The sequence below is a fragment of the Xenopus laevis genome, chromosome 9_10S (genome assembly GCF_017654675.1).
Source record: "Xenopus laevis strain J_2021 chromosome 9_10S, Xenopus_laevis_v10.1, whole genome shotgun sequence".
Taxonomy (NCBI): domain Eukaryota; kingdom Metazoa; phylum Chordata; class Amphibia; order Anura; family Pipidae; genus Xenopus; species Xenopus laevis.
The window spans coordinates 64,672,931-64,685,454 of NC_054388.1; the positions used below are offsets into that span (position 1 = coordinate 64,672,931).

Here is a 12,524-nt window from a genome sequence, read left to right on the forward strand (position 1 = left end):
AACATTTTGGATGATAGATGCCTGTAATCCTTTGTTATCCTTTTAATGTTACTTGATTTTTAACCAAATCTAAAATCAGTATTCTGTTAAACAGAATTTTATATGCACCCTTTTACAACTTATACCTGTTTATACACCCTTGTGCTTCCATTTCTTACATAGTCGCCACTCCATATTTCTCATTTGATTTTACAGGCACCGCTATTGAAATAGCTGGCTCTCTCAAAGAAGTCTCCCATGTGATCAAACAGACAGCATCAGCAAGCCAGAAGCTGTGCAGTCGCATGCAGAAGAACCCGAGCCTTTGTGTAGAATAGTGGTCTAAGGCAGGATCAGAAAAACAGAGAGACTGGCACGCTGCATAGAAAATAATGAGGCATTGAATTATTCCAGCCTCTCCATCTCCAAATAAGGTGCAATTTGCATCAGACAGAAATACAGATTTTATAGATATCAAGGTGTTATCTGCTAAGGGGCAGCTCGATCAGGTGAGTCATTTGTATTTTCACTGAAAATATATACTGTATCTATAAATTTATTTTAAGCAAGGCTAATTTTTATTGACCAGTGAATTTGCATCGATAATCAAATATTAAAAATCATTTTCAATCTATGTATATGTTTTAATTTAAAATTTATTATGATTGAAAACTATGTTAGACAAAACCAATGGGAATTTTCTGTCTCTGATCCCTCCAAAAAAATACACATTTTAAGAAAACTGTATAGGACTATTAAATGGCAGCTCTGATTTATAATTGATATTGCTATTCGTTTACAAGCTGCATCTCTTTTGCCTGTGGATCTGCAGACATTCCCTTTGCAAAAAAATATCTAATGTGTGAGCAGATTGTGAATGTACCATGATATGGAAACTGAAATTGAAAGGATGGTGTTTTTAAAAGCAAAAGCAACAACCAAATTAATTAGACCAACTCATGTCATGAGTAAAAAGCACCAGAATACCCAAGGGCTCTTTAATTTCTTTGCATCTGTCATGAAATATTAAATATATACTGTATGTATGAACTGAGTATTTTATTCAATACATGTACTGGAGATGTATGGTATGCCATTTACTCAATGGTTTGGTTTATGCTAAATGTATCTTGCATCTTACAAACAGCAATTTAGTAATTGTTCACCATGGACGTCCCTGTAATGTGGCCAAAAGCTGTGGGTAGCGGTTAGTATTAGGCAGCTGTTTGTTGTATTATCGCAGTATAATACATAAAGACTGTGAATAACCTGTAAAATATATGCTAATAAATGGGGCTTTGTGATGTCATCTGTTATATACATAAGGCATAGTGACATTAAAGAGACACTAAACCCAACGGCAACACTGTCCCACTGCGCCTCCTAGTTTTCCATAGAGGTTGCTGAAAATCATTTATAGATGCAAGAAAAATCACCAATAAGATTTCTACTGATAAAAAACCTTCATTATAAATGCAAAAGAATTGACCAATTGGAATGCTGATAGCCAGCACTACTACAGTATATGTCAGACATCTTGCTTTTATCTTACATATAGAGATAATTATGTAATTTTTATGTTCATTATATTACACTGGAATCAAACATGGGGATAAAATACACACTTGTTTATGTTAAAGCTTCCAAGTCCAGTTACAGGAATAAAGAACGGGGAGCCAGATCACCTGGGTTTCTCATTGGAGGAATATTTTGCATCTCAATGCTGATGCAGGCCCCGGGGGGGCTGGGAAAAAGTTTCCCAGCATGCCTTAACCTTGGTAATATGTTAAAGTATGCTGAGATTTGTCGTCCAGCAAAGTGTGGCTGAGCAGTGCTGGTAGGTTTAGTATCCCTCTGTAAACCCAACAATAACAACATTCCACAGTGCCCTCTAGTTCTAATTATAGATGCAAGAACATTTACTAAAATTAAAAACAAACCATAAAAATGGTGCCCCCAAGTTCTATACAAAGTTGAGAAAAAATGTAATTACACATGGAAAACAAGGGGGAAGCATTAAGAACAGTTTATCCCCTATTGCATCTGTAATTAAGGTTTTGGTCCGCAGAATTCTCATAGGTGAATTGGTTTCCATGTGGAATTACGTTTTTTTTCTCAACTTTGTTAGAGAACCACCTTTTTGGCTGGGTTTAGTTCTTCATTAGTTGAATTCTTATTGGTGAATGTTCTTGCATTTCTAATTATGTTTTGGACAACTTATAAAGAAAACTAGGAGTAGTTATGGGACGGCATTACAGTTCCAAGGACTGGTTCACTTACCCTTATGAAGTCAGGAATGGATATCTCCCCACCCCAAGGCAAATGGGGGGAGGGGGGGCAGACGGGGTGATTTCACCCTTATTCTAACTAGCAGTTAAGCATGTGCCATATGTTATTCGATAGGTAGATAGATAGATTAGAAGCTACTTCAGAGGTCCATGACCTGTATAAAAGCTCTCCACCTACAGACATTTATATTGTTGCTCAACTTTACAGAGACTTTTAATTCTAATATGTTATTATTTTTGCAATTGCTACAGTGGCCCAAATCTTAATAACATAAGATCTTTGTTTTTTGTCTTGATTCTCTGTTTATAGAAATAAAAATTCAACCAGGCATTCAAGGTTTTAATATTGAACTATATTTTTACAGTATATCACTACTAAATTCAAATTCAAATATCGGTATGCCCAGAAAGATTTTAGGCTCATAAGGTTAAGGACATGTGGTTAAGCAATAAAGAAGCTATCAAGATGGCAGCCACAACCATGAATATAAGCGGCACATGTAAACTGATCTTGTTGATGATTTATTGCGGTATAAAACAGAAAAAAAGAGTGTTTTCCTGCACACTTTAGACAGAGCATATGTAAGAAAAGTGAGGGGCCCCACCTGTCAATCAAGCTGCTTTTTTGCCCCAGACTAATGTAACCTGCTACAAACCAGCCTCTAACATCTCCCCACATTAGTTTATCTGCTAAAATCATCCTGCTCCTAACTCTTCTGCTGTTGAAATCTTGACTCTTCATTAAGCCAAAACCTTACAAAATATTTTTCTTAATTTTCAAGGCTCTTTACTTGGGCCTGCATACAATCCTGGTCACCTTTCTGTTCGCCTTTCTGTTCCATCAACTTTTCATTCCACTTACATTCACTGGCATCTCTACATTTGGTCTTGCTGCTTTTAGCTTTGGGATTCCACCCCAGATGAGCTTTTACAAGATACTACATATAACAGCTAACAATAATATTATGGATAACTGCTCTGCATTCAAACCATAGTGCCTTTTCACCCACCCTCATTTCTACGAGCTTAGGGTTTAATGTATACTATTAGTAAATATTGAAAAAAGAAAGTTGCCATTTCCAAATGTTTTTTTTTTTTATTTAAATGTATTGATTGCTTAGTGTGATATATTGATCACTTGTGATATATTGATCGCAGTGTGGTAAAGGTCACAATTTGTGTTATCCAAAGTAGAATCAGCTTTGATCTATTATAAATCAACAACTGTCTTGACATTCCTTTTGATATGATAGATATATGCTGAAGTTTACAACATTGAACTTCCCAGCTATTGCTGAACTACTGTATGTGCTATTCTAATTATTACCTGACAAGAAAGACTTTATGCATACAATGCAATTAAATATTTGTATTTCTCTCATAACAGCAACATATACTTCACTTATAAGAATGCCTATTGGGCTCATTCAGAAACACTGGGCAAATTTGCACCTGGACAGTAACTCATAGCAACCAATCAGTGAATGGCTTTTCCCCACCACCTGCAGGTTGAACAATGAAAGCATACCTTTCATTGGTTGCTATGGGTTACTGTGCAGGTGCAAAAATTCCATCTGAATCTGTTTTAGTCCTTCTAAATCATTGTATAAGATGCCAGTGGTGTATAAACAAAGTCTAACAATATTAAAAAGATGTCCCTCTTTTTAGGCATCTGGAACTTGAGGTTGCAGAAGACTTTCTTAAATGTGAAATGATAAAAATTAATGAAAGGTGCATTTAAAGAAAATGATTTTTTATTTAATGAGTATTTTACCTTTAAGACACAAAACATTTTCACTGTAGGTACCTTAAAGTGATACTAAACCCAACCATGGTATCCCATGGCACCCCCTAGTTCCTAGTTGAGAAAAATTGTAATTACACATGGAAACCAACTCACCAATGAGAATTCAACTGACCAAAAACTTTATTACAGATGCAAGAGAATCGACCAATGAAAATGCTGATTCCCAGCACTATGTCTGCCATCTTGTTGTTATCTTACATACAGAGATTATTGTGTCATTTGTTTTATTTCATCATATTACACTGGAATCAGACATGGGGGTAAATGACAGACTTATTCTGTGCATGGAACAAAGAACATGGAGCCATTTTTAAACAGGTCCGTTGGTATTATTTAGCATTTTAAAGATGCCCTGGGCCCTGGAGAGCTGGGAGCATGCCTAAACCTTGATAACATGTTAAAATATGCTGTGATTTTCAGTCCAGTGTGCAGTGCAATGCAGCAGAGTTTAGTGTCTCTTTAAATGAGAACTGCAGTTGGGGGCCCCCGTTCACCCCCCTCCCCTACCGGTTTCCCCCAGTATTGTTTTGTACTGCAATAGGTGTCCCCTCTGGCCACACTGACCTACAGTATATATGCAGAATAGCGCAGTGGAGCTCAGATGTACCGTGTTTGCTAGATTTGGTATCTTCTGGATTCTATTCTATCTTTTCGGTAATTTAAGGAGCTTTCTGGCTCCAACTGCTTATCCGCCAAAAGCTGACGTTTCGGTGCTCACTTAACGAAAATGCTGAGGCCAAACATTGCACACCTGTGCTCCACTGTCCTGTTCTGCATGTGGGTATTGCTAGGGTGTGTGTTGCTAGAGGGGACACTTGTTCTGGTGTGGTACTGTGTGGGGGGGGAGAGGGACCATTGGAGGGTGGCCAATGTGGGTTTTTGGCTGTGCGGGAGGTTTAGTTCTCATTTAAGCCTAAAATGGCCCTCTTTTTTTGTTGGGTACATTTTCCCTTTGAGAGCCCTTCCTTATAGCAGCAATCAAAATGCATCTTTCTGCTTGAGATTAAGTCTGCAGCCTGAAAAGGTTAATAATACCCCCACAAACAGCAGCTGTGTTAGTCAAGAGCGTGTAAGTCATGCAGTTCCTTGAAGGTCCACATTCTGTCCACAAGCCTCCAGTTGGACAGATGTGATCTAGATCAGAGCTGGAGGCCTACAGGTTGGATGTGGTCTTCCAAGACAATTCTGTGGTTCTAGTCTTCCTATGGGTTACACAGGTTTGTAAGTATGGCATTTTCATTTGTATATGAGTATCTGGCTGATTACATGGAAAGCATTGGCACTTTAATTGAAATGGTCAGTAAATACCCAGTGCTGACATACAATTTTTAAAGAAACAACAAAAAAAAATAATCATATTCATTCATCAGTTGTGGTATCCTGATGCTCATAATATATAAATAAATGCTTTTATAGTGAATACTTCAGAGGACCTCCTACTACACAATGAGACAAAGTGGCTTTTCCACTCCAAGTTGTATATGTCAGAGAGCATCAGCTTGCTCTATTTTTAAATATAAGTAGTCATACTGTGCTTAAGCATAAGCATTCTAGTTTCTCAGTATATACATATGAATTAGGCAGAGTGAATGCTCAAGCTACTAGAAAAAAAGGGATTTCTATTCAAAACAATAGGGGATATCTGAATAGAGGTGAGTGCTTTTGTAGCATTCATAGTGGGACTAATGGGTATTTATGCAAGGCTGAATGGAATTGTACAGAAATTGTGCATTTCTAAATGCTGCCTGGGTTATCTGGCACCACTGGCTCCCTATGCAGGTACTTATAGAAATGTGGATTAAATTTTGTATCTGCTTCCAAATATTCAATTGTCAGCAACAATTAAATGTAGTAATTAATGAGTCTGAGTAGCTAATTAAAGTTCACTTTCAAGTTTGTGCATGCATCAGCAGACACAATTTGCCATCTCACTACTCAGGGCTATATATATTTGTCACTATTATGAAAAAATTTGTATGTAGCCAAGCTGCCTGTAAAAAGCTTTTAGATGCAAAAGTAAATAGATGTCTTTGAATTCAGCTTACGGTATGTCTCATGTAAGTGCATGTAGTGCCAATTTGACAAAACTAACATTTTTTATTGGCATATGCATAAGGTTGTGAAAGATATAAATCAAATCAAGCAATAATGAAGGCTATGAAGGAACACTGGCCTGTCCCCTTCATTGTGTATGCAAAACATTTAAAAAAAACAAGCAGCAGTTGAATCTCTCTCCCACCATATTCCTATATTAGGAATAAGTGGAATTTTCATTTCATACACAAAGCTGGAAAGCTGTTGTACAACACTGATGTTGCTGGACTATAGCTCACAGCATGCCTTATGTTAAAGAGTTCTGGGATTTACAGTCCAGCAACAACTGAGTAAACTGTGAGTTTTAGTGTTAAGTACAGTAAGGTTTCGTTTCCCTTTAAATAGATTATTGTTGGACCAGGGGCCTATGAATAGATCATACAGCAGGCTTAAGGAGACCCGTGGAGTGAGAACCACATCATTACGTCGATGTGGTCCTCACCCAATGGGGTTTTCAAACTTGCTCATTAGATTTCTGCCAGAGATTGGTCAAGTAAGTCCTTTTTAGGGCTCCATACATGGATCATGAAACTGAAGCCAGAAGGGGTGGAGTTGGTTACCTATATTGGCCCATGTATGGCCAGCTTTAATGTATGCATTTTATTTACTTTCTGAGCTCTACTGAAAATAGAGTGAAAAGGTTAAAATCAGTCAGCTTGTCTTTGATCCTGCATATTCTTCTATGAATATCTGGTGCCGGCCAGTGATTTCCCAGCAGATGTTGTCCATTACACCATGGTACAGCCCGTTTGCCTCAATTCTCAGTTGTCATGGCAACCATCGTTCAGATCTGTGAAACATACCATATGGCTGTAAGAGATGTTCCTTCATTATTATAACACAAAATGCAGGACTCTGACAAAAGGCCTTAATTACACAAAAAGGTGTGGTTCTTATTGATGTAATGAGCAGGATCAAAACAAAAGTCTGTTTACCAGGCAGAATAGCCATGCCACGTTGCATTTAGAAGAACAGAGCTGCTAAATATATTCATTCTACCAGCACTAGGGAGCTATCAGTATAAAACTGCATGTCTTGTACTACTATGAATCCTGTCATTGTAGAATTGTCTGTATAATGCTAACACTAAGTACAGTAAGGCACTGTAGGTGCACAACTAATGTTACTGTAGGGAGGGAGTTGGAATCATCCTCATCAGCTGACATTGCAGTGAAACCTCCCCCAGTGGTGAAGAGTGACAGAGGGGAGGGAGAGTGACAGAGATGAGGGGTGAGTGGAAGAGGGGAGCGAGCATGGACTAGGGCAGTGATCCCCAACCAGTAGCTCGTGAGCATCATGTTGCTCTCCAACCCCTTGGATGTTACTCCCAGTTGCCTCAAAGCAGGTGTTTATTTTTGAATTCCATCCTTGGAGGCAAGTTTTGGTTGTATAAAAATAAGGTGTACTGCTAAACAGAGTCTCAATGTAGGTTGACAATCCACATAGGGGCTACCAAATAGCCAATCACAGCACTTATTTTGCACCCCAAGTACTTTTTTCATGCTAGTGTTGCTCCCCAACTCCTTTTACTTATGAATGTTGCTCACAGGTTCAAAAGGTTGGGGATCCCTGGACTAGGGGAAGGCAGAAGACACTTTAGCAGGTACCTGTCCATAGTGTCGGACTGGCCCACTGGGATACCAGAAAAACTCCTGGTGGGCCCAGTTGTCAGTATGTAAAGAAAAGAGACTAGGAAAATAGAGGTTGAGTGAGTAGAGGAATAATAATAGTACTGAGAGTGGGCCCCTGGTCTAAGGTTTTTGTGTGGGCCCCTTTATCCAAGTCCGACACTGCTTGTTCAGCTCCCCCAATCATTGCGTCCTAGGCAGGTGCCTCTTCTGCCTACCCCTAGTCTGGGTGCCAAGAACCAGTAAACAATGCATTTTTGGATTCAAGCTCCTTTAATGTCAATGCATGCATTAACTTTGTTCATTTTTGCACGACTGTAAATGGCAGTGGAGTTGTAAATGAGTATTGAAGCTGTAGAATTTAAACAGAATATTTTTTTCTCCCAAAGGAGAAAACAATTATGTCTCTCCAGCAGTAAGACAGCCCATCTACTTGCCTTAATGCCTGGAACCTTTACAGGGGTAAATGGAGGTGCAGAGGCTAGACATTGTGCAGTATAGAACATCTATGTACCACTTTATGTGACAATGGTCTGGATTAAGCATGCACAAAACTGATTTTCTCTGATATTCAAAAGAACTAGTGAAAATGAAAAATAATTCAAATTGATACATTTATAAAGGATGAGCTTAAATTAGCTTTTGTCCAACATTAACACTACAACTCTCTACGGAAAATGAACTGGGGCAACGTATCCTCAGGAGAATTCACAAAGCAAACATAGGAGATCTGTAAAATGCTGCTGAAAAAAAATACACTTATTATGATGTACCCTTGGGAAACAAAAGTATAATAGAAACAAATCCAAAACACTGTGGATTAATAGAAATGTAAGCATTGAAATAGCACTAGAAAACGGTTGCTTTCAAGGATTACAAGTCAGAAGTGACAGCAGAATCTTTAGAAATCACAAAGAAAACAGCTAAAGTGACAAAGCATCCATCAGGCTAGCAAGGGGAAAGGAAAGTGCAAAAACAGAGATGCAAAGCCTTTTCAAGCTTTGTAAACAGAGAAAAGAATACAGAATAGGGGTATAGTTCAAATGTACAGAGTCACATTGGGAAGAATTAATAAGGAGAGTCTGTAAAAGTTGCATTAGATTTTATTATCATAAAGTTTACCTACTGCACCACTCATTAGTACCTGACAGTCTACTTTTAATGAATATATATACAATTTTCATAAAATATATTTAATCTGTCCTTTACCACCCAAGCTTCCTTTACTCAATCACAAATCACCAATTAGAATTCAACTGATTAAAAACTTCACTAAAAATGCAAAATAATTGACCGATGAGAATGTTGTTTCCCAGCACTATGTCAGACATGTTGCTCTACATATAGAGATAATAATGTTTTTTTGTCTTCATTATATTACACTGGAATCAGGGGATAAATAACAGACTTGTATAGTAATGGGAAACTGTGCATAAATCTACCAACTCCAGTTGCAGGAACAAAGATCATGGAGCCGGATCTAACCAAATCAACTGGGATTCTCATTTGAGGATTTTTTTTTTTTTTTTGCATTTTAAAACAGTCGCTGGCTGTGGAAATTGGGGGAAGAGTGCTGGAAAAGTTTTATTGTACAATATTGCTTTAAGAATTGTCATACATTATTCTGGGATTTGTAGTCCAGCAACAGCTGAGTTTGGTTGAGCAGCGCAGCAGGGTTTATTTCCCCTTTAAGTTGGTAGAGAATCAGTTACATTAGATTTCTCTTCCCAGCTGTGCCCTCACTAAGTAGATAAAAAGAGGAGATGGTTTTATGAAATAGTACTTCTCAACTGCTGGTAGCCAAGGTTCCCAACTGCTGCAATTTGGTAGCCAAGGTTCTTGAACATGAACAACATTTTTATTGTCAAACACGGCAGGGTTATACTGATAATACTTTTGAGGCAGAGATATGTAGACAGATAAAAGCAAGCTTAATGCTTGCACCACTGTGGAGATTCTTATTAGGTTTATGATACAACTTTAAAGGGATACTGTCATGGGAAAACATGTTTTTTTTTCAAAACGCATCAGTTAATAGTGTTGCTCCAATAGAATTCTGCCCTGAAATTCATTTCTTAAAAGAGCAAAACAAATTTTTTTATATTTAATTTTGAAATCTGACATGGGGCTAGACATATTGTCAGTTTCCCAGCTGCCCCCAGTCTTGTGACTTGTGCTCTAAAAACTTCAATCACTCGTTACTGCTGTACTGTAAGTTGGAGTGATATCACCCCCCCCCCAGCACCCTTACAAAAGAGCAATGGGAAGGTAACCAGATAACAGCTCCCTGGTAGATCTAAGAACAGCACTTAATTGTAAAAAGCCAAGTCCCACTGTGACAAATTCAGTTACATTGAGTTGGAGAAACAACAGCCTGCCAGAAAGCATCCTAAAGGGCTGTCTCTTTCTGACAGCACATGATGAGGCAAAATGACCTGAGATGGCTGCCTACACACCAATATTATAATTTTACATGGTAGAGTGAATTATTTGCAGTGTAAACAGTGTAATTTAGAAATAAAAACAATACCATAAAAATCATGACAGAATCCCTTTAAGTTACCAGTCAGTGGTCTGGATCCTCTCTAGTGGAGTTTCACATTTTTATCTGGCCACTGGGGTGTAAATGCTATTAGTAAGATAACTAATGTCTGAACCATAAAGCATTAGCATACCATGACTGTTTTGTCATAAAAATGAATTGTATTTAAAATGGCAGTATAACCCTTTGTTCAACATGAGTTCAATAAATAGGGTTTGTGCTATACATATGTTTTAGGGATTTAATTACGTAAAATCTGTTATTTCTTGATAGAAACAAATTAGATTACCAATTCGTAGATAATACTCTTACATTATTGTCTTCTGTTTTTCTGTGCACTGAGAATCTAATTATCTCCCTTGCAAGGACCAAAGATGGAGCAGTTTCAGTTTCTCTTTGTCCTGTTTAGCTCAAGAAATAACAAAAATGTGTGATTTTTTCATCCTTGAAACAATAAGCAAAAAGTATTTCAATGCAAGCCCGATTGTTGCACTCATGTTGAACAATAAAGTATACAGCCCCTTTAAAGATTTGCAAAAACAAATTTACATTTACATTTTAAAATACTAATTAAAACTGTTATTTAGAAAATGCTAAAATTAAACATTCCAGCACAGAGAAGTTATCATTTTTTTTTTTATTGAAAAAAAAGTTTTTTAAGATTGAAGTTGTGAAACAGCGGTAGTAGAACAAAATTGTCTCCATGTGAATAAAACCTATTTTGTTTCCATCTATTAAAAGCTTATTTCTGAAAACAAATATTATTTTGCTAACAATACACAATAGATCATGTTTCGGTAGGGACATGTCCACAAAATGTGGAATGTACTGAAACAATGTTTCAACAAAATGAACCATGACTGGTTGGCTCATCACTTCTAATTACTTTCAACAGCTGGCTGGACAGCCTTGTAGTAGATGACATAACAATGGGCTGACATTCTTCTTAATATGGCATCAGCTCCTCTTGTAGGTGTCACTCACCTTGACCCCTACTTGATGAATGTGACATGTTTCTAAGCAGCCATCTCTTGTTCTTTATATGTCACTTTGTATAGAACAGGCAGAGATGCTGATTTGGCATTCAACAGTGAACAATTTAGAAAAAAAGATGTCATTGTTGTGGAACTTCACGAACCAGAGACCACTTGAGGTGAAAACATAAAGTTTATATGACACAAGTTCCATAAATTCTAAACTCACAAAGAGTCAGAACCCCTGAACAAATAAATCACAGTGTTTTTATAAACTTGAGAATGTATGACATAAGAACTTCCGGGCATAAAAGGGCATTACCATTTTGAGAGCATAGAGATATCACTTCACGGCACTGAAAAACAAAGAACTGCTCAAATAACCAATGAGATGGTTCTTCCTGAAGGTCAAGGTGATATGACCAAGCTAAATCCATCCAAGTCAGGGGGGCTCCCAGGGAAATGTTATTCTTTCTCATCATTAAAATATACTTTTAATAAAAAAGAAATGAATGGACAAATAATTAACAATGAACAAATGATGGAGATACAGTCAGCATTTTATATATATTTTTCCTTTGGCTTATAAAATGGAGGCACTAATGCTGATATAGAATATATTTTATTACTACTTCTATTAACACCTAGGATCAAAGTAATACAAATGTGTCATATGGATTTAGTTCTTGAAAGGGAAATGTACTCTCCCACTGTACTCCTACTTGTTGACTAAGGCTTAGGGTCCAGTTAAAGGGGACACATAGCAATGCTGCTACAAACAAATTAATTACAACTCCCAAAATTCTCCAGACAGGCGCGGATTTGTGGCAAGGCCACAAAGGCCTAGGGTGGCAAAATATTAGGGGCGGGTTGCTGCCCAGTCACTTGCTGAGGAGCACTGGGGGTTTTTGTGTGGGGGCGTGGTTTGGGCGATAGGACCGCGCTGCCTGGGGGCACCCACTCTCTAAATCCGGCCCTGTCTCCAGCATATTATAAAGGGCTAAAGTATGATGAGATCTGTAGTCCAGCAACTGAAGAAATACATTTTAAAAATAACATGCACAATAAAAAAGGTCCAACAGCCCAGTTCATGAAAGAGAATCCTCCACTTCTGCTTCTCTCGTCTCTCTTCAATCTGGACTCACTTCTTGATATCAAACCATTGTTTTCAAAAGCATTAAACAAATGTTTTCTAAATAGCAAAATATACAC

General features: G+C 37.6%; 1 protein-coding gene across 1 annotated transcript in view; it reads left to right on the forward strand.

Annotated features, from left to right (window-relative positions):
• The window catches only part of csrnp3.S (cysteine-serine-rich nuclear protein 3 S homeolog), a 69,346-nt gene continuing 56,822 nt past the window's right edge, over positions 1 to 12,524 (forward strand). The window contains exon 1 of the mRNA XM_041578636.1: positions 1 to 488. The gene's annotated coding sequence lies outside the window, so the exon portion shown is untranslated. The remainder of the gene's footprint in view (positions 489 to 12,524) is intronic.